The following is a 10,122-nucleotide window of genomic DNA, read 5'->3' as shown; positions in this document are numbered from 1 at the left end:
AAAGAGTTAGCAGGGCCACCCAGGTCTTTGTATGGAGTTCGCCTGGAGTTTCTGCTTGCCCACATAATCCTCATTTTCAAGATTAAAAATCATAGTAATAAGAACGTTTCTTGAGTTTTGTCATTATTCATCATTAGATTCGTCTAGATCATGCCAGAAGTAGAAACAAAATAAGATAGAAACAGAGTGCTTAGGAAAAGGTCAGGGACAGATTGAAACATGGCCCACTAAGCAGGTCAGCCAGTTACCCTGCTCTTAGGCTACTATGCCAGCTGTCGCCCACTACATCCTTACCCTGGTGCCACTCATCACCATGCCCAAGGAAAATGTCCAAAGGAAATCTCCAACCCTACAGAATAGTGAACGAGTACCCAGTTACCTTTAGGATTAACCTACCTTGATAACACAGAATGTGGAATTCCCCTAGAAATACGGAGGCCAAGAATAGGCACCAGATCTCATTTGGGGAATACAGGCTGATGATTTTCCAAACTATTCGAGTGTTGGATGCCCACAGACGCTGTGCTATCTGCACCGTAAGGCTGTATAGTTCACTGGTGAAGATCATAGGACTTATAAGGCTAATCTTGGTTCCATTCCCAAGTTCTACGTTCACTTGCAGGGAGATCTTAGACAAATTACACAAATTATTGAGCCTCAGTTTCTTCCTCTGTAAATGGAATATGGGGTTTGAGGCAATGCACAGCTGAAAGATAAGAGGGTCTCAAGAAATTATAGTTATCTTTACTGTCCTTTATAATCACCTAGAATGATGAAACTATAACTGAATCCATTATGGTAAGGATTCTCAGAGCCATATTATGTGGATTGGCTTTTCAGTGAGTGCTTTCGGCACTTCAAATTGTACACCAAAGCAGGGCACGTGGTACAAAGCACTGGCACTAGCAAAGGCTAACATAGATATTGCCTGGGAAATGAGTAGGAGGCATAGTCATCAATGGCTCTTGAGCCTGATTCATACTAACCAGGGCAAGGCCAAGGTGGCTCCATTAAACACCTTCACTAAGGATATTTTCCAAGGAAATACTTTTATAACTTTCAGATAGAAGCTAAAAGTGACATTGGGTTAAGGAAACGTCTTAAACAATTTTTCTTTTTTTGGAGATTGCTTTAGCAGTTAGATTGAATTTATGATTGGCACATCAGCTCTTTGCATATGAAAGCAAGAGCCTCTAACATGTTAGAATGGAATAAAAAAGTTATACTCAAGTATTTTAAAGTTTTTTTTTAAATATTCTATTGGTGATATGTGTAAGCCTCATAAGTTTTTGTTCCCTAGGCAAAACAAAGATGAACTCCAGTTCTTGACCAAATTAGCACTTATGTTCATCATAAAGTGGGGGTAGTAGTGTCACTTTCCTTAAAGGACTGAGCTGAGGCTTGGAAAGCATTTAGCAAAGCATTCAGCACAGCATAAATGCTCCCAGTCAAGGTTAACTGTTGTTGTCATGGATGTGGGTTTGTTGCTGCTGTTATTTCATCATTCAACAGACCTGTACTAGACACAGTGAATTCCAAGAAGAATACACCAGCGGTCCAGTCCGTCAAGATGCTCAAAGCCTCCAGGGAGGGTTGGATGTGCAAATGTGTTCTCATGCAAAGCAGTAACTTCTTTAAGGTCTGAACAAAGCGCTACGGGTACCCAGAGGGGAGCCAAGGATTACCTTCACAGAGGAGATCATCTTTTAGGTGGGAACAAGTGTGAATTTGCCTAGCAAGGGAAAGGGTTTGCAAGTCAGAGAAAATAACACATGCAGAAGCTTGACTTAATGAAAAGTCATAGTGAGCTTTGAGGAACAGTGGTGAGTCCTGGGTTACTAAAGCAGAGGTCACCTGAGGAGTGCCAGGAGAAGTGCTGGAGAGTTGCTGGGGGCCAGAGTGTGAAAGATCTTACAGAGTAAGCCAAGGATTTGGCACTGATCCCACTAGCCACAGGCGTCAACAAATTTCAAGGGGAAATAATGTGATTTGATTTACATTTTATGAAGATAAGTTTGGTGCCAACAGGGAAAGACAGAAACTGGAGTGTAAAAACACAGGAGGTGAGTCCTCTGGAGTGGAACAGCAGACAGCCACTCACTGCTTGGTGGGCAGTAACAGCCCCACTCACTTCACTGAACCCTGTATGCAGTGGCTGTGCTCAGAGTTGAGCGGCTGCCACTGGGGTCTCATGGCCCCTGCAGTCCACTGAAGAGGAGAAGGCCTGAGGGATGAGAAACAGGACTTCAGCTGGCTGCTCAATACAGACACTATGCTGAAGAGAGCTGCAGTGTTTCAGAACAATGCCAGAAATTAGTTGTTCTTTTCACCAGTAAGAAAAATCCTTCATCTGTCCCAGAAATCCCATTAAAGTGGACATTTTGATGGATAAGAACTGAAGATGATACGTGAGGACTCCTAGGTTATGTCCCCAACCTTCCATTCAGCTCCCTCACCTTAATTCTTATATTTTGTTTCATCTTTGAAATATGCTTGAGGAATTATGTTTGGAAGATGAACTTCAGAAGAGGAGCTATATTAAGCATAAAAAACAAGATGACCAACTATCCTGGTTTGTCCAACACTGTTCTAGTTTTAGCACTGAAAGTCCGCCATCCCAGAAAATTGAACCCCCTTGCCCGCCCAGCCCCCCGCCGCCTGCGCCACTCTCTCAGACAAACCAAGATGGCTGGTCACCCACCCAAAAGGGCTATTATAAACACTGTACTATGAAAAAAGACTGTGATTCAGCATTTATGAAATTCATAACTGATAGATATGACTTTTACTTGGGGAAAACTGGTGATGATTTTTTCTCTATGTAATTTTAGGGTGCCATGCATAAGAACTCAACTTTCTTCCTCTAATAAAGCCGACATGTTGACTTATAAAAGACAGGAAACAGGAAACTAATAACAATAATAATAGTGATGGTTAACATATTGGGCATGCACTATATTCCAGGCACTGTTCTAAGTGCTTTACATAAATAAGTCATTTAATCTTCACAACAGCCTTATTATATTCATCCCCATTTTACAGATAAGCAAATGGAAGCACAGAGATCATATATATAATAAATGTACATAATGGAATTTGGATTTGAACTCAGGCTGCCTAGGTCCAAAGTCCATGCTTTTAAATATTTCCTATATATAATGTATAATAACTCATTTATTAAGCCCCAACTATAAACCAATCATTTTACTGAGTGTGCATTCCATAAAGTACCTCATTTAACTATCACAATAGTCTGTCTGGTACCAGATAGGTCATTCATTCATTTATTATTTGTTGAGCTTATGCTTGTTTAAGAATCATAATATTGTATTTTTGTAGGTGAGGGAGGATGGGGGTTTGGACCAAAGTAGTAGCAGTGAAAATGGACAGGGGAGGTAAGCTTCAAGAAAATTTTCTGAAGCAAAAACATCAGAATATGATAATTAATTGAACACAAGGAATGAGGAAAAATAAATTGTTTAGGACAACCCTGGGATTTTGACCTGAGAGACTGGATGGGTGCTGGTCTACCAATCAAAATCAAAACTACAAGAAGATCTACCCTGACAGGTGCTATAGACTGAATGTTTGTGTCCCCCTAAAATTCATATGTTGAAATCCTAACCCCCAGTGTGATGGTATTAGGAGGTGGGGCCTTTGAAAGGTGATTAGGTCATGGGGCAGAGCCTTCGTGAATGGAATCAGTGCCCTTATTAAAAAAAACCCACCCTGGAGAGCATCTTTGCCCATTCTGCCACGTGAGGACACAGTGAGAAGACAGTCATGTATAAACCAGGAAGCAAGTCTCACCAGACACCAAATTTCTCAGGACTTTGATCTAAGACCTCCTAGCCTCTAGAAAAGTAAGAAATAAATTTCTATTGCTTATAAGCTATCCAGCCTATGATAATTTGTCATAGATGCTCAAAGGGACTAAGACAAGAGAGAAGTTAACAAGTTCATGTTGAAATGTATTAAGTTTCAGCTACTAAAGAGGATTCCAGTTGATATGACCAGAAAGCCTGGAAACTTTCATCTATAGTTCAGTAGCAATGGTTGGAAGCCAGTACCCTAGACTTGGTGATTAGGGTCACAGGTGTAAGGAAGATTATCCAGAGAAGATAACAAATGATGGAGCCCTAGGGAATGTCAACATTTTAGGGAGAGCAGAGGACAGCCTGCCAAGGAGGCTGGGAAGACGTAAGAAGAGGTAGGAGGAGAACCAGGAAACAAGTGTTTGCCCAGAAACCAAGGGAGGAGCAGGCGATGGTCAGCAGGGCCAGTGCTGCAGAGAGGACAAACCGGAAGAGGGCTGAAGACAGATCATTATGACCAGGGTCTGATTCGGGATAGAGGGCACCAGATCAGAACATGACCAGACAGCAGCAAGTCATCCCACTCCTGACCTTAGTCCCCTGACATTCCCTCAGCCAGGAATAAAATCAACCCCAATGCTGAGGGCAAGGCTAAGTCCGCCCCCTGGGGAGTTGGCAACTCCAGCTTCTGAGCCTGAAAGTTAAAGGAGCAGGCTGGGGGGCCAGGCAGAGGCCACTGCTGTTTACACATTCATTTCCAGGTGTCTAAAAAGCCCCAGAAACAAAACACAAAGCAAAAGCAAACAATTTAAAAACAAAACAATGAGACCAAAAATAAAAATAAAACCACACACACACACACACACACACACACACACACTTCCTTTTATAGCACGAAAACAAAAGAAAAAATAATTCTACCTAATGAAATTTTCTGGACAGGTTTATGGCTGACTGTTTATGGCTGCCTGACCTCCAACCCCAGGCTGGAGAATAACTGAGTTTTATTAAACATCAGCAAAATATGAATAAAGAGAGGGACAAGCTTTCCAAGGGTCTCATTTCATTTCCAAGCCCAAATAGCTCACAGTTGACCTTGAAACTATGGAACATAATTTTCCTGTCAAGATGATAGAGAAAAGACAAAGTCGTGACAGGGTTCTGAATGGGAACCATTACATTCATGTGAAGCAGCTCTGTTTTTAATACCCCCTTGGGAGAAAACATAGAAAGTTATGAGCTGAGCTAAGGAAAGATACGTGAATGCAAATCTGACCCTCATTCAACTCTAGACAATTCAGCTGGAGAAAAAAACATGTTATTTGAAGTCATATGTTTGACCTTCTTATGTGAATTGCCATTATTTATCTCTACTCCCTAAGTGGTATTGCCTGGGTCCATTCTTATGCTCTGAAACCAGACTCCGTATCCAAATCTGTGTGATCATCCAAGCATTACGAGGTCTCCCTACTAGTCCACCACACTTCATTTTTCAAGTAGCAGGAGGATTGAGCAGAGCATTCCTGTGGGGAGAGACCCAAACAGGCTGCCCCCAAACTGCTTCCTTCAGGCTGATAAGCCCCCATCGTAAATTATGCCACGACTGGAGGCTTCAGCCTCTTGCCATCAGCTTGCCTTTCTTTTGGAAAGATACCAGCTCTGTCCCCTGAAATAAATCCTTTATTTTCAGAGTCCTACAGGATTCCAAGGATCAGGAAAAGGAGCAAGAGAAGCCCCTCAATTGTAGGGCAAATCATCCCACACTGCTGTTTCCAAGCCTCAAGGTAACATCTCATTCTGGCTGCGCTCCCTTCTGGGTCTCAGCAGCAATTCTACCACAGGGTGATGTGGTATTTCCAGTCTTCCACTTCACCATCCCCCACACCCACTTTCCAGCTGTTGTCAAAGCAACATGAGAATTCACTGGGAGATTCAATAAGAAGAGATGGTCACGTGGGATGGGTGGGATAGGAGGAAAACATGCTGAGATAAGAAAAGCACTTGGTCCTCAGAGAACACATTCCTGGAATGCTGGGCTGCATCTCCATGGCACATGCTTTCACACTGGCTCCTGGATCTAAGCCTGAGCTTTTGAATTCATTTTCTTTGGCCTCAAAAGGTTCTCAGACTTGGAGCAAGATAAAGAGAGGGAGATGGAAGGCTCTTGGGTTGATCTTCAGAACACCAGTTTGCACATTGTAGCCTACGTGCCTACATGGGTCCGAAGATACACATTGATTGGAAAGACCTTGACCCAGCCTGTTCCAGTTCCATGCTATCCTTCTAGTCAATGATGCTGCTAAAAGCAGGAAAAGTGGCTGCCTGAACCCTGAGGCTACTAAGGCCTAGACTGAAACCTGTGAGCTCCTGAGCTTAAATCCCAGCCCTTTCCAATTCCAAACATTTTCCCCCAGATAAATCACTTTTTCTGGTCATGTCATCAACTACTTGCACATTATTTAATGGATCAGCCATATAGATGAGTCAGTTTGGCTGTTGGGGCTGCCAAAAGTAAAACCCCAGTTGATTTGGTGGGTTGCTTAAAAATCTTATTGACAAAAACTTAATTCAGTCAAGCTGTATTTCATCCTGGGACAGTTTCAAACCTTGGAAGAAGGGGAATCACCATGTCCACTATCTCAACTGGAAACTGGGTTCTGAGGCTGTGCTGATGCATGTGTCTATAGCAACTCCGGGGAAAACAGTCCATTAAAAGTTGCAACAGTGACCTCCAAACTTTGGGAGGGGTTATAACATCACGTAGCCATTTGGTTCTGTATGGACTCTGTCCCCAAACATACAATTTAAAGTTGACCATGCCGGTGCCTGGGCATGCTGTGGGGCCTGGTCGGGGGCAGGTGCCCAGCCTGGCCTGACCCCACATTCTCCCCACCCTCTGCACTCTGATGCTGATTGGGTGCCAACCCTATCCCAGCCAGGATGATGATGAAGTATTTCCTGGGCCAGAGTGTGCTCCAGAGGTCCTGGGTCCAAGTGTTCGCCACCTAATGACAGCGGTACCCAAATCCCTACAGAAAACACAGTACACAGGGTGGAGACCCTTGAGCAGAAGCTCCTGTCCTGGCAACCTGACCAAGACCAGCAGATGCCCTGCTGAGCTGAGCCACTGTTTCCTGCCAGTGCCGCTCGCTCGGTGTCCATCCTGGAACACTTTACTGTGAAGCCATGGAAACAGACATGACCGCCTCACCTGGAACATCAACCGCACCCGGCTGTAGTGGTAGAGGAACCACGCACTTACTCTGGGAACTCTGACAGCAGTGCCTGGACCCAAATCCACTGGAAAGCCTGGGTCTCCTGTAGCTTATTTAACCATCTCCAGAGCTGTCCAGGAATTTGGTCTCACCCAATTCAAAACCAACGTGATCATGACTAGGAAGGGTTTTGAATACATCTTGGCCAAGCTGCACAGTGTAGCCAATTCCAAAACACTTATTGAGACAGCTAAGGGACCCAAGGAGAAGGCAAAGAAGACAGCACTGGAAGCTGCAGAGAAGGCCAAGGACCCAGACATCCAGGGAGCCCCCAAACAGCAGCTGCAGTTAGTGTAGCCAGCTCACCACGCCACAGCACCCCAGACAGCTCAGCCAACTTCCTCTACCCTCACCCCATTGTATGTTATTATTAAAAATCAACTTCCAGCCCCCCAAAAGAAATTTTTAAAAATATTTAAAGTTAATTGTAAATGATTTTGATTTTGAGATGTCTGTGTGAATTTCATTATAATCTTGCATTCTCTTAGACACTCAGGGTTTCTCCCAAAAAATCCAGCAAGGAATCAACCTTCCGCCCCTTAGGTCAGGAAATAGTCTTGCCAATGCTAAGAAGGAGAGCAAAGTTTTTCAAAAGTTAAGGCTCCCTCTAGGGAAACATATATGACGTGCTCAGATAAGCCTTTAAGCATTAGTTCTGACCCTATCCCAGCTACTCCAGCCTGTACCTGCTCCACAGAGAAGGCTGCATTAGAAAGCTTCATGGGGTTCTCATGGAAAGAGAGTGGCTAGGGAGAGAAACTACCCACATTCTTCCATGACACCATGTCTTCCAATAATAATGGCTAACATTTATTGAGCTTTTACTATGCGCTAGGCCCTATTCTAAGTGTACTCCCTAATCTAATCCTTATTAAAAACTCTCTGAAGGTGGTACTATCATTATCTCCACTTTACAGGTGGAGAAACTGAGACACAAAGAGATCAAGCAACTTACCTAGAGACATACAAGGAATAAGTAACAGTGCCAGGATTCTACCAAAGGAAGTCAGGCTGCAGGGTTCATCTCTTAACTGCTATATCCCAGCAGCTCTTGAACCAGAGCAGGAAGAAGCATTCGGAAGGCTTGGTAAAATACAGATTGCTGGGCCTTGCTCCCAGAGTTTCTGATTCAGTAGTCCTGGGTGACACCTGAGGATTTACTTCTCTAGCACATTCCAGGGCGACCCTGATGATGCTGGACCACACATTTGAGAATCACTGTCTGTGCTATTCTACCTCTGGAGAAAATTCTTGATAGAACTTTCTTCTTGCCTACACACTTCTCCACTCCAGATACAAAGCTCAATGAGAGATGAGTTATACTCAGTAATTTCACAAGCTCAACTAGCCAGTCTTTCAGGAGGCCTCAACTATTTCTCACACATCACTGTGTCAAGACCCATGGGGCTTCCAGGAGCAGAATCCCAGCCTTCTGGGTGGAGCCCCTCTGAGCCACTGACTGGAAATACAGTCCATGGGAAATTAGGATCCAGGCCGGCACCTCTTCATTTTTCTATCTAAACACATTGTTTCTAAGCATATGAGTGTTATTAAGCAACAGCAAGGTCAAGGTGGGGGGATTGCTAGAGGCCGGGATTTCGAGACCAGCATGGGCAACCAGGCAACAAGTTCCCATCTCTACAAAAAAAAAAAAAAAAAAATCAAAACGTTAGCCGAGTGGTCTAATCAAAAAAAAAAAAAAAAATGAAAACATTAGCCAAGACGGTACACACCCTGTGGTCCTAGCTACTCAGTAGCCTGAGGCAGGAGGAACACTTGAGCCCAGGAGGTTGAGGCTGCAGTGAGCCAAGATCAGCCACTGCACTCCAATCTAGGTGACAGAGGGAGTCTCTGTCTCCAAAACAAATAAGAAGATGCAAGGGTAAATCTCATTTGTTTGCTAAAACTTTCTTTATAGATGTTTTTAAAGTTATTATATCTCCCCAGTTTAATTAATTAATTAATTTATTTATTTATTGAGACGGAGTTTCACTCTTGTTGCCCAGGCTGCAGTGCAATGCCGGGATCTCGGCTCACCACAACCTCTGCCTCTCAGGTTCAAGCAATTCTCCTGCCTCAACCTCCCAAGTAGCTGGAATTACAGGTGCCTGCAACCACGCCTGGCTAATTTTTGTATTTTTAGTAGAGATGAGGTTTCACCTTCTTGGCCATGCTGGTATCGAACTCCTGGCCTCAGGTGATCCACCCACCTCAGCCTCCCAAAGTGCTGGGATTACAGGCGTAAGCCACCATGCCAGCCTCCCCAGGTTAACTTATAAGCTCATTCATTTATTCATTCACTTCAGAGTCACTTCAGAAATATGTAGAACAACAAAATACACATATGTGGGTGGGGAACTCATAGTACAGATAAAATACAAATTGAACGATTCTGTAAGATAAAGCCAGGATAACGTTAGTACACAAAGATGCAAACCATAAGACAAACTCAAAGAAGGAAACGCAACAGGTGCTAAGATTTACAGTTTCTTAGAAGCGCTTTTACACACCGAGATCTAAAAAATATTTCTGTCATTAAAAGGCATACTGCATGATGTGGTCTACAGTGTTCTCCACAGCATCTCCAAGTTAAATACAAAAAAAGTTTCACAGTACATTTATTACAGTAGCTCTCAAAGCACACTCTAGGCTATAATATTCTGCAAAATATAGACCCTTCAGGGACCTACATGTCAGGGCAACTGCCTTACCTACAGTAGGTTGCAATAAATATTTGAGAAGTAAAAACACTTCCGGTAGTTGGCTCTTCACTATTCATACTTCAAAGTATGTGTATGAAGCACTGCAACTGCACTTCTGTCCAAATGCCTTGTAATTCTGATACTTTTGCCACTAACCTTCCACCCAACTTACCTTGCTAACTTGAACTTCATTTCCTAATGCTTGAAGACTATTAGTACATCCTCAGAGTGAAAGCCATCGTATCATCTCTTTTTTAAAAAGTCCAGTTTTTCTCAAAAGATGACTCTTAAAGGTGTATCATTAAGCACTCTCGTCAAATCACCATTCAT

At 43.3% G+C, this 10,122-nt stretch overlaps 1 long non-coding RNA gene across 1 annotated transcript in view; it reads right to left on the bottom strand.

Annotated features, from left to right (window-relative positions):
* Positions 1-1,983: 1,983 nt before the first annotated feature.
* LOC105740581 overlaps positions 1,984-10,122 on the bottom strand; it is a 46,786-nt gene continuing 38,647 nt past the window's right edge. Inside the window, exon 6 of the long non-coding RNA XR_001116629.2 lies at positions 1,984-2,224. This is a non-coding gene — a long non-coding RNA (uncharacterized LOC105740581). The remainder of the gene's footprint in view (positions 2,225-10,122) is intronic.

Source organism: Nomascus leucogenys, chromosome 12 (genome assembly GCF_006542625.1).
Source record: "Nomascus leucogenys isolate Asia chromosome 12, Asia_NLE_v1, whole genome shotgun sequence".
In the NCBI taxonomy this organism is placed as follows: domain Eukaryota; kingdom Metazoa; phylum Chordata; class Mammalia; order Primates; family Hylobatidae; genus Nomascus; species Nomascus leucogenys.
Note: the sequence above shows the minus strand (reverse complement) of the source record. Positions and strands in the feature narration are given on the sequence as shown.